Source organism: Symsagittifera roscoffensis, chromosome 9, assembly GCF_963678635.1.
Source record: "Symsagittifera roscoffensis chromosome 9, txSymRosc1.1, whole genome shotgun sequence".
NCBI lineage: Eukaryota > Metazoa > Xenacoelomorpha > Acoela > Convolutidae > Symsagittifera > Symsagittifera roscoffensis.
This window is the reverse complement of record NC_087070.1, coordinates 5,407,683-5,428,638: the sequence shown is the minus strand read 5'-3', so window position 1 is coordinate 5,428,638 and position 20,956 is coordinate 5,407,683. Positions and strand designations below refer to the sequence as shown.

The 20,956-nt window shown below is 41.8% G+C and overlaps 1 protein-coding gene across 1 annotated transcript in view; it reads left to right on the top strand.

Moving 5' to 3' along the window:
- The first annotated feature begins 291 nt into the window (after window positions 1-291).
- LOC134854483 (uncharacterized) overlaps window positions 292-20,956 on the top strand; it is a 562,741-nt gene continuing 542,076 nt past the window's right edge. The window contains exon 1 of the mRNA XM_063870746.1: window positions 292-321. The gene's annotated coding sequence lies outside the window, so the exon portion shown is untranslated. The remainder of the gene's footprint in view (window positions 322-20,956) is intronic.

Genomic DNA, 20,956 nt, shown 5'->3' with positions numbered 1-20,956 from the left:
TTCCGAGTTGATGATTTCGAAGGATTAGCGACGTTATTGGAACGTTTAGCCAAACGGTGAGGGCTAGAATATTCTAGTATTTTAAATTTTCAAAAATTCGAATGATGACGTCACGTTTCTGAGAAATGCTGAAACGGCCATTTTAACAAAAAAGCGAGTAAAAAACAGAACAACTTTTATCTGCGATTGCGAACAGTACGAAAATCGAGATTGGAAAACGACAACGAACTACAGAATAGCAGAGAACGCTCCGAGTTGCAACTATTGTGCTGCTACAATAGCCACTTTTAGCCTAATTGTTGTGATAAACTTATTAAATAGCTTCAGGAGAAATGCGTAGAAGCAGGAGGGGCAACCGTGGTAGCCCCCAGACTGACGATGCGGATACGTCCTGCTCACACAGACCGTGCCAAGCAAGCGGTGATCAATCTCGAGACTGGGTACAGTGTGATGAATGCAACTCCTGGTCTCACTCGATCTGTGCTGGGCTACCAATAGAGAATGCCAGCTTATACAACTACAGCTGCCCAAACTGCCGACGCAAAGACACCAAACGCATAAACTGTCCTGGATGTAGCATGTCTATTGTGGTTCAGAAGAATGGTTCTCTACGCGTCCATGGACCAGTGGGAAGTCGGTGCCCGTATTCCAACAAATCCCCATCTGAAGAACGTGAACACAGCGCAACTGCTACAGACCCCCACTCTTTCACTTCTCAGGATTTCATCAAAGCGGTGAGAGCTTTCCAGTGCAAAACTGTCAAGTATGTGCCAAAAGCTGCAAGGTTTCTTTTTGCACAAACTCTTAACAAGGTTTTGCGAGATATCCTCAACGACCCTGACAATAAAATGGCGTGGGTTCAACTTTTCACGGCTGCGTACAGATGCCTGAAAGCTCCCGCACGCGCCGGGTGTGCTAAGAAGACCAGTTTAACAACATTGATAAAGCGACAAATCGATGCTTTTAGCGTAGCAGATACCCTCATTATTCCTGAGCCGGCCCACCGTAGTCCTTCTGCAGGGAAAAACACAGATGCAGAAAAACTTGCAAGGCTTGTTTGTGAAAAGATTAATGAGGGGAACATCAAAGCTGCCGTTAGAATAGCTTCCTCGGATAAGTCTGTTGTCCCCCCAAGTGACAAAAGTGTCAAAATCCTGGAGAAAAAGCATCCTCCTCCTGCACTGGACAGACAGCCATTCCCACAGTGCCACCAGTATGAACCCCTGCAAGTGACTAGTTCTGCAGTTCACAGCGCTATCCAGAGTTTCCCCAATGGCTCAGCAGGTGGACCCAGTGGTGTCCGACCGCAACATATCAAAGACGCCCTTTCTTCACATTCCATCGACGCAGGCAACACGTTCCTGGACACTCTTACGGATTTTGTCAATTTGATGCTTGCTGGCAAAGCCCCAGATTTCATTAGACCAGTTTTTGCGGCAGCCAACTTGACGACGCTTGCCAAAAAAGGAAAAGTAGATGACCTGAGGCCCATTGCTGTGGGAGAAGTCTGGCGCAGGATTGCAGGTAAATGTGCTGGTCAGTACGAAACAGCGAGGTTCAAGGAGTTTTTCAGTCCCTTTCAACTTGGTGCTGGTGCGAAAAATGGTGCCGAAGTTGCGGTCCATGCTGCTCGCTCCTTCTTCGAGTTAGCTTCAGACGATGACGTTTTCCTCAAGTTGGATTTCAGCAATGCTTTCAACACCATGCGTCGTGACAGTATTGCTTTTGCTTTCGAAGAGTTTTGCCCTGAGCTTTTGCCTTTTTTCAACATGTGCTACGAGCGGGAGAGTTTCCTTGTTTATGGTGACCACACTTTGCTATCGAGAGAAGGTTTCCAACAGGGGGACCCAATTGCGTCTTTTGGTTTCTGTCTCGGAGTGCATCGCTGTCTCACTGCAATCTCATCCAAGTTCAAGGTCGGTTACATGGACGACATCAGTGCTGGAGACAAGTGGCAGATAGTTTTGCGTGACCTCGCCAAGTTCATTGACAGTGCCAAAGGTCTCGGGTTAAACCTCAATAACACCAAATGTGAAATCACTGTCTTCACTCAAGACCAGCAAAAGAGCGATATGATTTTACGTGAATTCAGACGTGTCTGTCCTGGTATCAGCAGCGTGAGCACCGAAGACGCTGAACTGCTAGGAAGCCCTCTGGGCCATGCAGCTTTACAGCATGCATTGGAAGAGAAGAGAGAGAAAATCGAAAACCTCTGCAAGAATCTTCCGTTACTGCCTTCACACGTCGCGTTTTTCCTGCTCCGACATTGTTTTGCCATGCCTAAGCTCATGTATTTGTTCCGCACTGCTCCTACTTTTGTTTTTATGAACTCTGTTGAAAAAATCACCTCTTATATCCGTGGAGCTGTTCAAACTGTCAGTAACATTCTGATTACCAACAGAGAATGGGATCAGCTCACATTGCCTATCAAACTCGGTGGTCTAGGCTTACAGTCACCTTCGGACCTTACTTTGGCTGCCTATATTTCGTCTACACTCGCCACCAGTGAAGACGTCTTCAAAGTCATTGCGTCTCAATACACCAGCAAGTCCTTCAAGAATGCCATTGAACTGTGGTCTGAAACTGTTTCTCCTGATATGCCACTGGAAGACAAGCATAAGTGGCAGAAAAGCTGGTACACTCCTATTGTTTCTCGTAGGCGGTCGTCTCTCCTAGCTAACACCACCTGTGACAGTGACAAAGTTCGTTTACAAGGATGCTCTGTTCCCGGTTCCGGAGACTGGCTTGCTGCTATTCCGTCTGATACGCTCGGTCTCCAGCTGACTGATGACGCTTTCAGAATTGCTACGGGACTTCGCCTTGGTGCCCCCCTTCTTTTTTCATGCAACTGTGCATGTGGCACTAAATGCGACAGCCAAGGCATTCATCCACTTATATGCCCGAAAATCAAAAGTCGTTTCATCAGGCATCAACTTGGTAATGAAGTCATCAGAGACGCGTTGAAATCAGCAGGAGTACACAGCAAACTCGAGCCGACCGGTATGCTGCGTGACGATGGTAAAAGACCAGACGGTGCTACTTTAGTTCCATGGAAAAATGGCGCAGCTTTAGTCTGGGACTTTACCTGTGTAAACCGACAAGCACAGTCAAATCTATCAACAGGCCTCGAAGATGGTCCCACTGTTGCTAACCATGCTGAATTTCGTAAGCGCCAACACTATTCTGGTCTGCCACGCAACTGCATGTTCGAGCCCATCGCCGTGGAACATCTTGGTGGCATCGGAAGCTCGACATACAAAACTCTATCCTCTATTTCCTATAGAATCAAGACGACCACTGGTGAGAAAAGGTCATTCACGTTCCTCAAACAAAGACTCGGCATTGCACTGCAACGCGGTAATGCTGCCTGCTTACTGGAAGCTTTAGAAGTTAACTCAACGGGCTATAAGCCAACTGCTTTTTAACCTTTGCTGTTTTTACAACTATTGAATTTGTTTATCAATTAAAAAAAAAAAGTCTAATTTCACGCTAATAAGGTGAGGCAAAGCCGGCTTACAAAAGCTTATTTATGCTTAATTTATGCCGTGAAAACTCAAAAAAAAAAAAAAAAAAAAAAAAAAAGTTGCAAGGCCGTTGCCAACAACGGTGAAGGGTGAGAACCAGCCTTCCGGATTAGCAAGAAATCAAGAGTAAGGAGCTTGATTCAGCGGATTCAAGAATCCGGAAGGGTCTCGGGACGGAAACTTTTATTAACTCACATAAACTTTTAGCATCCTGTCATGTCCTGACTTGAATTTAACTGATATTTTGATTAGTTTTGACAAGGATGAGGTGCTAGGAGTTGGGGGAAAGGGTTGATCCATCTTCGATGGAGATGATGATTTTTATCTACTGAACAAAAACAATAGTAATATGATAAGTAGTAGCCCTGTTTTTAGGAGTGACCTCGTGGTCTGGGGATACAGAGACCCAGCCATGAGCTCACTAATTTCGCATGTAATTCAGTTAATTTGAGCGTTCTGGTCGAAGCCGGAGAACAGTAACGTTTTTGTCAGCCTGATGTAAGAAAGACCACCGAAAAGTACTGGCTTGGTAGAGACGGTGAAAAACATGCAAAGCTCTGTTTAGACGCTAGCCAGTCGTCTTAAGACTTAGTTTTGTTATCCGTCGATATGTATCTTCCGGGCGAATGTTACATGTATGTTTTTATGGCGCTCCTGGGTGTTATTCTTTCATAACATCATGACCGGCGGAACCGTTAACGAGCACTCCGCGCCGAGCGGATGCTCACATTAACGCCCTTAATAGGCCTAAACTGCCGGGGCGGAAGGGTAGTTCGGAACGCGGAAGCCTTCCGGATTACCGTGAATAGTTTTTTAACCTAGTTAAGACCGAAAATTCACGAACCAGGAAGGGTGGGGGGAATCATGAACCCCTCATCCCCTGAGTGGTTTGTGACCAAAAACACTTAAAGATATCAGCAAAACCAAACAAAAAGTAGTATAGTACCCAAGAAAAACAAAAAACATAAAAAATAACCGAAAAAACCAAAAACAGTAAAAAAGTAAAAAATCAGTAGAAATCATCCCCCCAGACAAGATGTGATTCAACCCCCCCGTTTGTTGTTGATAGATATATTGTTGTTACAGGCATTTATATCAGTCAGGATCGTTACGATCAATTTTGTAGCCCGTTTGTGAGGCTTGTACTGTAGGGTTATTTGAGCATTTAAGCACGTTAATGATAAATTGCGCTCAATCCGGAAGGGTCAGCTGATTTGCGCTCAATTCGGAAGGGTCTTGGGTGAAGACCGATCCGGCAAGCAGTTCAAGGAGCAACAAGAAGGGGCTCAACGACAACAACAATCGACTGTTGGGTATCGTTAACAAGTTTTGTATCTCTTTTGGTACAAAAAGTAAGATAGTAATCTGTGGGGGGCTCGACAGTGCTGCACTGTAGTGACCCTTCACCGAACTGCGAATATCCGAGTTAAGCACCTTAATTCGGATAATAAACAAACCCGGAGGGGTATAGTATTACTAATATTATTATTCATATAGCCTATATTAATAGTCACATATCGTTTTTCAGTGAAAAACAACGAAAACAGACCGGTTTTTAGGGTCAAAATAGCGATATTTTGATCCCCCCACAAGTCGCGATTTTTGAGAGATCGATATTTTTTGAAACGGAAAAAAGCGCTAAGTTAGTGTGTTACATCGTAACTGCACTACTGTAATAAGTAGAACCGGTTAACTTTAGTTCGGAAGTGGTTGGAACTAGTTTGGTACCAAAAACCAAATTTTCCCAATTTTTGATAGTAAGAAACACTAAAAATTTAGAAAATTTTTTGAAATTTTTGAGGTAGGACAGTAAAAATAGTTGTTCGGACAACGTCCACTAGTGAATCTACAAGTCTTAAAATCCGCTACCCGAAAGCCTTCCGGGTTGCAGAGAAATCGAACATAACGTGTTTGATTTGGTGGATTCATCAATCCGGAGGGGTCCAGGTAGCATAGTTTTTCGCAAAATTTTTCTACAATAGCGTTTTAGATTGGGTCTTTTGCATTGAACTAGAAGAGTATAGGCCTTCTGAGCTCGGATCAATAATTTTTAGGTCGAAAGGACCAGATTTGCGGAAAAAGTTAGGCGGAACCTATAAGAGAGAAAATTTTTTGAGTTCGGAAAAAAGACGTTTTGGTTAATAACTTTGGAACTACTGATCATATCGAGTTGATCTTGGTACCAATAGATCAGAAATTAGCTGAGCTTACTAATAGGATCAGAAATTTTTCGGAAAAGCGAGCGAGAAAATTTTTTGAGATTGTTTTTAGCAAATTACACAAATCCGGAGGGGTACACCCTTCACGTTTTATAAATTTTTCTGAAAAACCCTTATACCCCTACCAAAAGTTGATAGCGATTGAACTAAGTAACTTAGGACAGTTCTAGACAAAAAGGGAAGGCTGAAGGCACAAGACAACCATAATAGAGTCGAAGTTAGGCAAGTGATAAGACCCTTCACCGTTAGTGTGAATTGTCAAATAAGTGCCTTAACTTCAATCCGGAGGGGTCTAGGAAAGGACCCTATACCCTTCCCAGTTAATTCAAACAGCATAAAAGCAACGCAGAACGTATCCGGAGGGGTATAAGCTGAAATTAAGAAAACTACGAAAAGCTACTTTGACAGAGCTAAGGGCTCCCAATCCGGAGGGGTCGAAATTTTTCAAAGTCAGAGGGGTCCGAATCCGGAGGGGTCTTATAGTTGCTAATTCGGAGGGGTCCAAATCCGGAGGGGTCTACTATTAACTAACTTGGAGGGGTCCCAATCCGGAGGGGTCTATATTCTGACAGTCCGGAAGGGTCCTATTTGTGCCAATCCGGAGGGGTATTATTTTATTAAGGACTTAGGTAAACGAAAGAAAGACTAAAAAGCGAGAGGTATTAGGTTATTAATACACAGGCTAGGTATCAGTGACTGCACTGGTAACTTGCCTTTCAAAAAGAACCAGACTAATACAAAACAGGTCCGAACTCGGATTTTCGCGACACTAAGTCTAAATTAAAAAGAGCGTGACTCATTGGTGTGGATTGAAACATAATACGTTTTTGGGAAAAGTGACTGCCCTGAGGATTTTAGTAGGTCTAGCTCGGGCAGTCGGAAGGCAGATAGGTAACACAATACTCGGTGGGTGCAATAGACGCCCACTTGAGCAAATAACTGCCTTCAAAGTTTTGTCTGTTTGGTGCAGCACCAAGCAGGGAAAGCTTTTTCTTTAAAAGACAGGTTCGACTATTGTACTGCGACCGACTAAGAGTACAAGACACATACGTTTTTTATATATACATTCATATTGTGTCAATATATATTTTTTGTTTTTGATTTTAAATCAACCTAAACTGTGCTTGATTGGGTAGTGAGTACACTATCTTTTAAATTGACTGATAACATCATATTGTGCTAGTTTCCAGATCTTTGGACCGATAATCGGCTAGTGTGAATAAATTTTATACAAACTGTACTCTGACAACATACAGGGATTCGTGGTCACTATTTAATAGAATCTGGTGAAATTTATTGTGTTGTGTCATTATTATTGTTAATAAAACTATAAGGTCTCTAGCAATTGAGTCAAGAGTAGACATAGGAAAGTGACAAATAAAGAATGAGTTTAGACAAGTCAAGGATACCAAAACGAGGTAATAGCTCTAGGAAATTCATACCTGAAAAGCAAAGAAAAACGATGACCGATCCTTTTGTGGATTGGATCAAGCGAACCCGGTCCGATAAAGAGGGGACGGTTTCAGGCAGAATGGTTGAAACGAGAAGTCAAAAGACCTCAGAAGAGCGAAGAGAACTGTTAGAAGTGGAGGTCAATACGGACCATACCATGAACGACAACCAGGGAGTAAATGGACTGGAAGGGAGAGGCAGAAGGCTGGCGAGTGAATCTACTCCGGTAGAACAAGGCCATGATTTTGCCACTTCCACCGGGACGTTGGATCGAGAGGAGATGTCGGAACTGTCCGACATCTCAACTGAAGTAACGGCAACTAGAAGATCTCCGACAGACAACACTATGATGGCAAGCGGAACTGGGAAACAAACAACCTCATCATCGTTCTCAGAAAGAATGAAGAACACCTTCGGAAACATCTTTCCATTCAGCATGGGAGGAGGAGCAGGAAACGATGGGGAGTCCCAGGAGGAAGAGGATGAAGAGGAGCAAGGGGACTTTGGATCTCAAGTCAGTCTCAATAGTTCGATCCAGGAGAGTGAGGCACACGTCGGAAGAGAGACTGGAACCATGGATAAATTTGGTGTAGTGACAACGATAAGCAAAGAGGCAAACACGCCGGGCCAGTCGAAGGACTTCACGATTAGGACAAGTTCGGAGCCACAACCTGAAGAGAGTAGAACCAGAGGGCTTGGCAACGCGTTAGCGGATCCTGAAATAAATAATGATAAAACGTCAAGACAGAGAGTCAAGGCCCGGATCTCTACCAGCACGAAGCTACCTGGGACCGACAGAGTTACACCACCACTAGTGACGCCACTCATGGATAACGGGGCAGCACTAGAGGAAGCCTTAAACAACATAGTGGGCAGTTTAGGAGAACAAAATGAACAGATGTCGATAAGGATGAGTGAACTGGAAAGAGCAGTTCACATTGAAAGAGAAAGTCTGCGGGAAGAAATAAACCGCAACAGACAAGAAGTTGGCAGAAGCGAAAAACGCTTGAAAGAAAGAACGGACGAACATATGACGAGGAACTTGTCGCGAATGACAAGAGAGGCGGAACAGAGGGAGTTACGCTTAAGAGCCGACATGGAGAAGTTAAGAATTCAGCAAGAGCAGTCTCTTGGGTCTCTTGACACAAAGATAGACGCGATGATGGAGAGGCGAACGCAGGCTATCATGGATAGGTTGGACGGGCTACTAAGCAGCAAGAGTGGACCAAAAGAAGGAGAGCCGAACTCGGGAGGTCCCAGCAGGGAACCGAGGGTGAACTTCAATGAACATCAAAGGAGGAAGACAAATGGATCCACTAGAGGCAGGGGCAGTTCATCAGGCTATGCCACAAGGGGTAATACAGCATGGGGCCCGAACAGTAGAGCAAGTTCAACGGGGAACAGACAAACCTCGAACGAACGACCAACGCAAAGCACACATGCGACCGGGAGAAGCGATTCTGGCAACATGGGGCATACAAGCCCGAGGAGGAGTCACATGGGCCAAGCGGGAAACGCTCATGGTGATTCGGATTGCAGGGATGCACCGCACACAGAGCCTTCGACAAGGTGTGAGGACACTCAGGCGGGACACTCAAGGGATGCTACGGCAATGGCCACAGCATTTGAACCCCTGAACAGGTCTTTGGAGACATTCCTGACGCGGTTATCTAGAACCAATGAACGCAGTGAAAAGTCCAGAAGAGTCTTTAAGAAGCCCAGATGCTACAAGGACGAATCTGATGGCTGTATTGATACCTGGATAGAGGTAATGAAGCTGCATTTCGAGGAAGAGGACTTGTCGGAGAGACAGGAATGCAGCGCGCTCACCAGCAACTTAGAAGGGACAGCCCTGAACTGTGTCATGGCTAAGAAACAGTATCAACGTGACACTGCTGAGAAAATCTTCGAAATCTTGTTAAACCGTTTCGGATCAGGGGTGCAGGGGCACCAGGCGATGATGCGCTTCGAGAAACGGAGGCAACGAGAAGATGAAACAATAGACAAGTTTCTCGATGATTTGGAAATGCTGAGAAGACGCAGCCAACCGGATGAGTCAAACCGAAGGATGAACCTGGCCGTAGCCTCAAAATTCATCGATGGTGTGAAAAATGATGAACTTCGTACGATGCTAGCAACGCATTACACACCACTATCAACTAATGCGCCAACACCGGAGGAGTTGAGGCTCAAATCAAAAGAGTATCTTTTGTTGAAACCTCCTTCGAGATCTGGATATTACAAGAACAATTATGGCTATTTTAACAACGGACCAGCTAACCAAGGGAACAATTGGTACAAACCGAGGGATGATATGGACAAGAGACGTTCTTGTGCTAATTGCAGTTCAACAGACCATCATGTGTCAGCATGCCCAGCTTACAAACAAGGCATGAAAGCAATAGGCTTTAGCCTCGAGGACGAAGATGCGTCAGAGTTGGATCATGAGGATTTCATGAGAGGAGTAATTGCGAAATTTGGCCCGAGGTGTTTCTTTTGTAACTTGGAAGGTCATTTTAAATCAGATTGTCCGCAATTCTGGGATGCAGTGGCAGACATCAAGCATCCAAGGCATGAAGAAGCTTTGTCAGGAGTGAAAGCAAGCAAGGCTCGACATTTGGGCGAAGCAGAGGCACGCAGGAAGGACAAACCTCAAGAGCTGGCGGCAAAGAAAATGCAAGCAGTAACAGAAGAAGCACGTGAACCGGAACCAGCAACTGCGGCCGATGACTTCAAGATCGATTATAAGGCAGCCGCAAAGGATGCTTTAAATAGAGTACAGCAGGAATTGGTGACGAAAGAGATCGAACAAAAAGTGAAACTTGAACTGGAAAATGAAAAGCTTCAGGAGCAACTGAATACCTTCGAGGCAACGGAGTTCGAAGAGACGAAAACACCAAGCAGTTTAGATATGAAACTTAAAGTGATCTCCGGTAAGAGGTTCGGCATGGCGCCGCAGGGAAAGAAGATACAGTCGATAATCTCAGTGGCTGGACACCAGGTAATAAGAAATTTGAGTGAACCATCAGAGTTCACTTTAATGCATTTGGACACATATGCAGATTATCTGAGGCAGGTGGAGCCACGCACTGAGTCGAGAGCTGTGCGAGCACTACTAACGACGGGTGGCCCTCGCATGAAGAAACTTCATGGACGCTACTTGGAGGTCTATGGGCCGTATCAAATAATGCTGAACGTGGATGGAATCAGCATCTACACCAGGACTTACATAACAACAGATGATGACCAAATGGGGCAGATCTATTTGGGTGAAGAGGAACTCAAAGTCCGCAGGATAGGCCATGACGCCATGATGGAACAAGACGCGGTACATATTGGATATGAAGCAGATGTGACAGCACACCTGCTTGACACCAACGGAACAAAAATCGGAGTCACAGGGCTTCTGGACACAGGCGCGGTGGTGAGTGTGATGCCGATAAAAACCTGGGAGAGAATGGGCTTCACGCGGGAAGATCTGATTCCTACGAATCTCCGACTAGCCGCTGCAAATCGAGGAGCTATCTACGTAGCCGGAAGAACACCGGTGACGGTCCTTCACATGGGAGGACGGAACCTTTGGATGAGCTTCCTGGTGGTAGAGAATCTGGACGACGCCGACCAATTCATCTTGGGCAGAGATTTTGTCAGGAATTTTGACGTGATGATTGACTTGAACAACGGTCTAATACGGATTAGAAACCCGGACCGAAAGTATGTTAAGAGACCCATTAATAGGATAATAACAGATGAAAATAAGGTACCAGTTTTTTTGGATAGAAAAGTAAAGTTACAACCAGGACAAGCTGTAGTAGCGATTTTTAGAATGAGAAATTTAAATTCGTTAAGTGATAGTAAACAGGTTTGCTTAGTACCGAATCCAAATAGTCAGAGTTCGGTGATTTTAGGCCGGAGCTTCTCGGTAACTGAAACTTTAAAGTGAAAATTGAAGGTGCCAAATTGAGGCACCGATGTCAGTGAAAAACAATAGGATCACAATCAAAAGGTCAACATAAAAATCTCTAAATAACAATTTTTCTCGAAAACTACATGCGTTGGGGGCTTAAAATAGAAGCTCCCTATAATAGTTTGAAATCAGGATTAACAACTGAGGCACCGGGTCCCGTCAAAATTAAATAAATGAAGAACTATCAAACAAGTAAAAAATCAGAAATAAACTTTTAAACTTTATTTTTAAAAACATAGAAGTGCAGTGACATGCATTCTTTAAAACTACTAAACCAGTAACCAAGTTTCTGCTTTCCAAATGATCATCGCAAGTCATTTAAAAAATAAACCAGACAAAAATTTGATATAATTTTCACAGTGAAAATTATATTGAAATAAAACTGCTTTACGATAAAAGAATCTCTAACAAGAAGCTCAAGGCAAAAAACCCTTGCCGAGCTCAAATTTTTGATGACAGCGTCAAAAATTAGAATATCTAATTTTTTAAAAACAATTGAGGAAAAGCTTAACAAAATAACTATTTTTCTCTTTCAAAAAAGTAGGTATATCTCTCAATTCCAAAAAAAGAAACATTTTTTTTGAGTAAGACTATACAACAAAACTTAACAGTGGCGCAGACATTAAGCGTAAACATTTTGCAGAGCAAGATAACACTAAGATGATTAATCAACACAAGATCCAGTTTATTTTTATTTTCAGCACATTTAAAACAATTTTTCCCCAAAATGAAGAAGGTACCGGGGGTCATTTGTATAGTAACAAAAATGAGATAGATGAGGCCAATTCAGCGAGTATCGGGTGTTTTTCTGAAAAAAAAAACGTTTAATGATTTATACATCAAGCCGATTCAACAGTAGAGCAAATCGTATAAATAAAGTTAGCAAAGTTTAAACTGTGAAAAACAAACAAAAAAAATCACTAGTGCTTTCTAAAAACCATCAATGCAAGAAGAATAAACGGAAAAATCAGAAGAAAACTTTATTGAAATTACATGCTATAACCAGATATATCACTAAGCAAAAAAGTATAAAAGGAAAAATCAGTAGAAAACTTCCTGCTATAAAAAAGCTATAAAATGTTCCCCGTTCCACGATAAAAGAATCTCTAACAAGAAGCTCAAGGCAAAAAACCCTTGCCGAGCTCAAATTTTTGATGACAGCGTCAAAAATTAGAATATCTAATTTTTTAAAAACAATTGAGGAAAAGCTTAACAAAATAACTATTTTTCTCTTTCAAAAAAGTAGGTATATCTCTCAATTCCAAAAAAAGAAACATTTTTTTTGAGTAAGACTATACAACAAAACTTAACAGTGGCGCAGACATTAAGCGTAAACATTTTGCAGAGCAAGATAACACTAAGATGATTAATCAACACAAGATCCAGTTTATTTTTATTTTCAGCACATTTAAAACAATTTTTCCCCAAAATGAAGAAGGTACCGGGGGTCATTTGTATAGTAACAAAAATGAGATAGATGAGGCCAATTCAGCGAGTATCGGGTGTTTTTCTGAAAAAAAAAAACGTTTAATGATTTATACATCAAGCCGATTCAACAGTAGAGCAAATCGTATAAATAAAGTTAGCAAAGTTTAAACTGTGAAAAACAAACAAAAAAAATCACTAGTGCTTTCTAAAAACCATCAATGCAAGAAGAATAAACGGAAAAATCAGAAGAAAACTTTATTGAAATTACATGCTATAACCAGATATATCACTAAGCAAAAAAGTATAAAAGGAAAAAACAGTAGAAAACTTCCTGCTATAAAAAAGCTATATCACAGAATATCTAATTGTTGCATAGAAGACAAATAACCCCGGGTTGTTTTTTTTTTTTAAAAAGGTTGAATGGCTGCGAAGCTTTTATTCTAAAAAAACACATTGCGAGGAATTTTTGAAAAGAAAACAAAAACTTGCCAAATTATAAATTGAATCCAAAAGGAACAAACTAAGGCAAAGCTTTTAAGGAAAAAACAACCAATTGACTGCAAATCTTTTTTCAGCAAAAAAAAGGAAAAACAATCCGAAGGCTAGAAAGAGTATTTCAATCTATTTGCACAGCATAGGTAAGTAAAAAAAAACTGTAGCTGTAACATGTAAAGATAAAATTCTTAACTATATCAACATAGGGACTTCTTAAATATGGCTGGAAACGTCTCGCTAAATTAAATAATAGATTGGTGTAAACTTGGCTTTAAAATAAAAAAAATGCATCACTTCATATGCGTTGATGCTTAAACAAGTAAATAAAGCCTATATTTCTTCAACATGCACTTTGGACCTTAACATGGCTGAAACAGTCTCACTCCAAGCTCCAAATTGGAATTGGAATTGAAAACAAAACTTGAATACTCAGGCACCGGTCTCATTGAAAAACATCATCAAAATTCAACAACGAGTTTCTGAAGTCCATTTTTGAAAAATGAAAAAGCAATTTTTTCTCGGAAACTCAGCGAGTTGCGGGCTGAATTTAAAAACTGCCCAAATGGTTTAACTTCAAGATTAACAACTGAGGCACCAGAACCTGTTATAAAACGAAAACATAGAAATTAGTTAAATTTCGACAAAAAACGCGTTGATGCTTACCCATGTAGAGCTAACGTATATTTCTTGATGAAATTTTTTCTTGGAGCCGACCGGCACATCTTCGACTGTCATCGAATTTTTCCGCTCGCAGTCAGCAAACTATTTTTAAAATTAAAAAAAAAAACAAATAGTTGATAACGGAAAGCTCGCCTCCAGATAGTTAAGAAAAATAGCAACCTACTTTTCAAGATTTTCAATTTTATTTAATAAACAATTTTTCCGATACTTCACAAGTTTTAAAACCGTTTTATCGCGGATAGAATGAATCAGTATGTTATACTCTCTAAGCGCTTCTTCGTACTTCTCCATTCTCTCTTTGTAGTAAGCTTCAATAAACTTCGAGAACATGAGCTCCTTTCTCATTTCAGCAGTCTTCATTTCACTTTCCAATCGTTTTGCGTGAGCTAAATAAACTTCCAGATTCTCTGGCTTTTGGCCTTCGTTTAGTGATTCTAGTTGCAGAAAAAGAAAGTCGTTGATTATTTCGACAAGCTGTAAATCGCTGTCCAACTCGTCTGTTAACGACAAAAAGCTTCCACCGCTGTCATAAAAATCGCGGGATAGTTCTCCGTAAATTTCAAGAGCTTCGTGTACAAATTGAGGAAACTTCTTTTTGTTTTCATCAGCTGAGCTTGACACGTTCGCTGCAACCCGCAGGTACTTGGCTATAAACTTCAAAGCCAAGCGATTAAACGAATACTGTTCGCAGGTTTCTAACGCTTCCCACGCTTTTGATTTCCTTAATGCGCATACTCTCGAAGCACAAAATAAAAGTCCATTCAGGCCCAGTTCTATGTTATCCTCGCTAATCGTCAACAATGACATATAGAATGTGAGATTTAACACCAACATATCCTCAGAGTTCTTTTTCAATTTTTCACAAATTTGAAGAGCCGAAGACAAACATTCTTTTGCTTTTTGGTACTCTTTACTGTTGAAAAGCTGGATGGATTTCATTTGCAACAAAAAAGCTTGTAGTTTTTCTGACAATGATTTTTTTTCAGCCATCCATCTATATTGAGTACACTAGCTTTTTCAGGGTCCGATTGAAAATATTCTATCTTCATACGCATCAAAAAAGGTAGTTCATCCTTGAGTTGCATGAAACCAGGGAGCACCAGTTTACGTCTTCGATCCGCTTTTTTAACGCACCAGACGCCATAAGTCAATAAGAGAAAGCCACCTAGAATTGGTGCATGAAACCTGACGAACTCAACGCGTCCAATGTCCTTGCGATAATAGTTTCCACTAAAAGTTAGTTTTTCTAATCTGGAGCTTGCATCCGAATAAATCTTTCGAAAAGAGCCCAAGCATTTCAAGTAGATCCTTAGCATGGTGTCTTTGAAAAATTTACAAACGGTTATGATGTGTGAAAAGTATAAAGGTAACAAAAATTAAACCGAGAGTCGCCCGTCAAAAAACCTGACCAATTGAACTGAGCCCAATTTAACATTTAGTTAATCCTAAGTCCATGTACCTGAACAAATATCATGGTAACCTCAACAATTATCATAGTGAGAACGCATCTGGAATACGCCAATCAATCGTGGAACCCATTTCTGAAAAAAAAGATGATTGAAAAGGTTCAGCGAAGGGCAACCAGATTAATCCCAAGCTTATGCAAATTAGCTTACTATGAAAGATTGAAAAATTTGAAGCTTCCTACCCTGGAGTACAGAAAAAAATGTAGGCGTATGACAGGGGTACAAAATCTTGAACTGTGTTTATGATGTAACAGCAACTGGGATGTTTACAAAAAATGAAAGAAATTCTCATTTAAATCCGGGAAAATTGATAACAAGAAAGTCACGAACATGTGTGACATTCGACCAGAATGGCCAAAATGCAATTTATGCAGGATTCGAATTTTGAGCAGTAAGCCTTCCGAGTTGATGATTTCGAAGGATTAGCGACGTTATTGGAACGTTTAGCCAAACGGTGAGGGCTAGAATATTCTAGTATTTTAAATTTTCAAAAATTCGAATGATGACGTCACGTTTCTGAGAAATGCTGAAACGGCCATTTTAACAAAAAAGCGAGTAAAAAACAGAACAACTTTTATCTGCGATTGCGAACAGTACGAAAATCGAGATTGGAAAACGACAACGAACTACAGAATAGCAGAGAACGCTCCGAGTTGCAACTATTGTGCTGCTACAATAGTTGCAAGGCCGTTGCCAACAACGGTGAAGGGTGAGAACCAGCCTTCCGGATTAGCAAGAAATCAAGAGTAAGGAGCTTGATTCAGCGGATTCAAGAATCCGGAAGGGTCTCGGGACGGAAACTTTTATTAACTCACATAAACTTTTAGCATCCTGTCATGTCCTGACTTGAATTTAACTGATATTTTGATTAGTTTTGACAAGGATGAGGTGCTAGGAGTTGGGGGAAAGGGTTGATCCATCTTCGATGGAGATGATGATTTTTATCTACTGAACAAAAACAATAGTAATATGATAAGTAGTAGCCCTGTTTTTAGGAGTGACCTCGTGGTCTGGGGATACAGAGACCCAGCCATGAGCTCACTAATTTCGCATGTAATTCAGTTAATTTGAGCGTTCTGGTCGAAGCCGGAGAACAGTAACGTTTTTGTCAGCCTGATGTAAGAAAGACCACCGAAAAGTACTGGCTTGGTAGAGACGGTGAAAAACATGCAAAGCTCTGTTTAGACGCTAGCCAGTCGTCTTAAGACTTAGTTTTGTTATCCGTCGATATGTATCTTCCGGGCGAATGTTACATGTATGTTTTTATGGCGCTCCTGGGTGTTATTCTTTCATAACATCATGACCGGCGGAACCGTTAACGAGCACTCCGCGCCGAGCGGATGCTCACATTAACGCCCTTAATAGGCCTAAACTGCCGGGGCGGAAGGGTAGTTCGGAACGCGGAAGCCTTCCGGATTACCGTGAATAGTTTTTTAACCTAGTTAAGACCGAAAATTCACGAACCAGGAAGGGTGGGGGGAATCATGAACCCCTCATCCCCTGAGTGGTTTGTGACCAAAAACACTTAAAGATATCAGCAAAACCAAACAAAAAGTAGTATAGTACCCAAGAAAAACAAAAAACATAAAAAATAACCGAAAAAACCAAAAACAGTAAAAAAGTAAAAAATCAGTAGAAATCATCCCCCCAGACAAGATGTGATTCAACCCCCCCGTTTGTTGTTGATAGATATATTGTTGTTACAGGCATTTATATCAGTCAGGATCGTTACGATCAATTTTGTAGCCCGTTTGTGAGGCTTGTACTGTAGGGTTATTTGAGCATTTAAGCACGTTAATGATAAATTGCGCTCAATCCGGAAGGGTCAGCTGATTTGCGCTCAATTCGGAAGGGTCTTGGGTGAAGACCGATCCGGCAAGCAGTTCAAGGAGCAACAAGAAGGGGCTCAACGACAACAACAATCGACTGTTGGGTATCGTTAACAAGTTTTGTATCTCTTTTGGTACAAAAAGTAAGATAGTAATCTGTGGGGGGCTCGACAGTGCTGCACTGTAGTGACCCTTCACCGAACTGCGAATATCCGAGTTAAGCACCTTAATTCGGATAATAAACAAACCCGGAGGGGTATAGTATTACTAATATTATTATTCATATAGCCTATATTAATAGTCACATATCGTTTTTCAGTGAAAAACAACGAAAACAGACCGGTTTTTAGGGTCAAAATAGCGATATTTTGATCCCCCCACAAGTCGCGATTTTTGAGAGATCGATATTTTTTGAAACGGAAAAAAGCGCTAAGTTAGTGTGTTACATCGTAACTGCACTACTGTAATAAGTAGAACCGGTTAACTTTAGTTCGGAAGTGGTTGGAACTAGTTTGGTACCAAAAACCAAATTTTCCCAATTTTTGATAGTAAGAAACACTAAAAATTTAGAAAATTTTTTGAAATTTTTGAGGTAGGACAGTAAAAATAGTTGTTCGGACAACGTCCACTAGTGAATCTACAAGTCTTAAAATCCGCTACCCGAAAGCCTTCCGGGTTGCAGAGAAATCGAACATAACGTGTTTGATTTGGTGGATTCATCAATCCGGAGGGGTCCAGGTAGCATAGTTTTTCGCAAAATTTTTCTACAATAGCGTTTTAGATTGGGTCTTTTGCATTGAACTAGAAGAGTATAGGCCTTTTGAGCTCGGATCAATAATTTTTAGGTCGAAAGGACCAGATTTGCGGAAAAAGTTAGGCGGAACCTATAAGAGAGAAAATTTTTTGAGTTCGGAAAAAAGACGTTTTGGTTAATAACTTTGGAACTACTGATCATATCGAGTTGATCTTGGTACCAATAGATCAGAAATTAGCTGAGCTTACTAATAGGATCAGAAATTTTTCGGAAAAGCGAGCGAGAAAATTTTTTGAGATTGTTTTTAGCAAATTACACAAATCCGGAGGGGTACACCCTTCACGTTTTATAAATTTTTCTGAAAAACCCTTATACCCCTACCAAAAGTTGATAGCGATTGAACTAAGTAACTTAGGACAGTTCTAGACAAAAAGGGAAGGCTGAAGGCACAAGACAACCATAATAGAGTCGAAGTTAGGCAAGTGATAAGACCCTTCACCGTTAGTGTGAATTGTCAAATAAGTGCCTTAACTTCAATCCGGAGGGGTCTAGGAAAGGACCCTATACCCTTCCCAGTTAATTCAAACAGCATAAAAGCAACGCAGAACGTATCCGGAGGGGTATAAGCTGAAATTAAGAAAACTACGAAAAGCTACTTTGACAGAGCTAAGGGCTCCCAATCCGGAGGGGTCGAAATTTTTCAAAGTCAGAGGGGTCCGAATCCGGAGGGGTCTTATAGTTGCTAATTCGGAGGGGTCCAAATCCGGAGGGGTCTACTATTAACTAACTCGGAGGGGTCCCAATCCGGAGGGGTCTATATTTTGACAGTCCGGAAGGGTCCTATTTGTGCCAATCCGGAGGGGTATTATTTTATTAAGGACTTAGGTAAACGAAAGAAAGACTAAAAAGCGAGAGGTATTAGGTTATTAATACACAGGCTAGGTATCAGTGACTGCACTGGTAACTTGCCTTTCAAAAAGAACCAGACTAATACAAAACAGGTCCGAACTCGGATATTCGCGACACTAAGTCTAAATTAAAAAGAGCGTGACTCATTGGTGTGGATTGAAACATAATACGTTTTTGGGAAAAGTGACTGCCCTGAGGATTTTAGTAGGTCTAGCTCGGGCAGTCGGAAGGCAGATAGGTAACACAATACTCGGTGGGTGCAATAGACGCCCACTTGAGCAAATAACTGCCTTCAAAGTTTTGTCTGTTTGGTGCAGCACCAAGCAGGGAAAGCTTTTTCTTTAAAAGACAGGTTCGACTATTGTACTGCGACCGACTAAGAGTACAAGACACATACGTTTTTTATATATACATTCATATTGTGTCAATATATATTTTTTGTTTTTGATTTTAAATCAACCTAAACTGTGCTTGATTGGGTAGTGAGTACACTATCTTTTAAATTGACTGATAACATCATATTGTGCTAGTTTCCAGATCTTTGGACCGATAATCGGCTAGTGTGAATAAATTTTATACAAACTGTACTCTGACAACATACAGGGATTCGTGGTCACTATTTAATAGAATCTGGTGAAATTTATTGTGTTGTGTCATTATTATTGTTAATAAAACTATAAGGTCTCTAGCAATTGAGTCAAGAGTAGACATAGGAAAGTGACAAATAAAGAATGAGTTTAGACAAGTCAAGGATACCAAAACGAGGTAATAGCTCTAGGAAATTCATACCTGAAAAGCAAAGAAAAACGATGACCGATCCTTTTGTGGATTGGATCAAGCGAACCCGGTCCGATAAAGAGGGGACGGTTTCAGGCAGAATGGTTGAAACGAGAAGTCAAAAGACCTCAGAAGAGCGAAGAGAACTGTTAGAAGTGGAGGTCAATACGGACCATACCATGAACGACAACCAGGGAGTAAATGGACTGGAAGGGAGAGGCAGAAGGCTGGCGAGTGAATCTACTCCGGTAGAACAAGGCCATGATTTTGCCACTTCCACCGGGACGTTGGATCGAGAGGAGATGTCGGAACTGTCCGACATCTCAACTGAAGTAACGGCAACTAGAAGATCTCCGACAGACAACACTATGATGGCAAGCGGAACTGGGAAACAAACAACCTCATCATCGTTCTCAGAAAGAATGAAGAACACCTTCGGAAACATCTTTCCATTCAGCATGGGAGGAGGAGCAGGAAACGATGGGGAGTCCCAGGAGGAAGAGGATGAAGAGGAGCAAGGGGACTTTGGATCTCAAGTCAGTCTCAATAGTTCGATCCAGGAGAGTGAGGCACACGTCGGAAGAGAGACTGGAACCATGGATAAATTTGGTGTAGTGACAACGATAAGCAAAGAGGCAAACACGCCGGGCCAGTCGAAGGACTTCACGATTAGGACAAGTTCGGAGCCACAACCTGAAGAGAGTAGAACCAGAGGGCTTGGCAACGCGTTAGCGGATCCTGAAATAAATAATGATAAAACGTCAAGACAGAGAGTCAAGGCCCGGATCTCTACCAGCACGAAGCTACCTGGGACCGACAGAGTTACACCACCACTAGTGACGCCACTCATGGATAACGGGGCAGCACTAGAGGAAGCCTTAAACAACATAGTGGGCAGTTTAGGAGAACAAAATGAACAGATGTCGATAAGGATGAGTGAACTGGAAAGAGCAGTTCACATTGAAAGAGAAAGTCTGCGGGAAGAAATAAACCGCAACAGACAAGAAGTTGGCAGAAGCGAAAAACGCTTGAAAGAAAGAACGGACGAACATATGACGAGGAACTTGTCGCGAATGACAAGAGAGGCGGAACAGAGGGAGTTACGCTTAAGAGCCGACATGGAGAAGTTAAGAATTCAGCAAGAGCAGTCTCTTGGGTCTCTTGACACAAAGATAGACGCGATGATGGAGAGGCGAACGCAGGCTATCATGGATAGGTTGGACGGGCTACTAAGCAGCAAGAGTGGACCAAAAGAAGGAGAGCCGAACTCGGGAGGTCCCAGCAGGGAACCGAGGGTGAACTTCAATGAACATCAAAGGAGGAAGACAAATGGATCCACTAGAGGCAGGGGCAGTTCATCAGGCTATGCCACAAGGGGTAATACAGCATGGGGCCCGAACAGTAGAGCAAGTTCAACGGGGAACAGACAAACCTCGAACGAACGACCAACGCAAA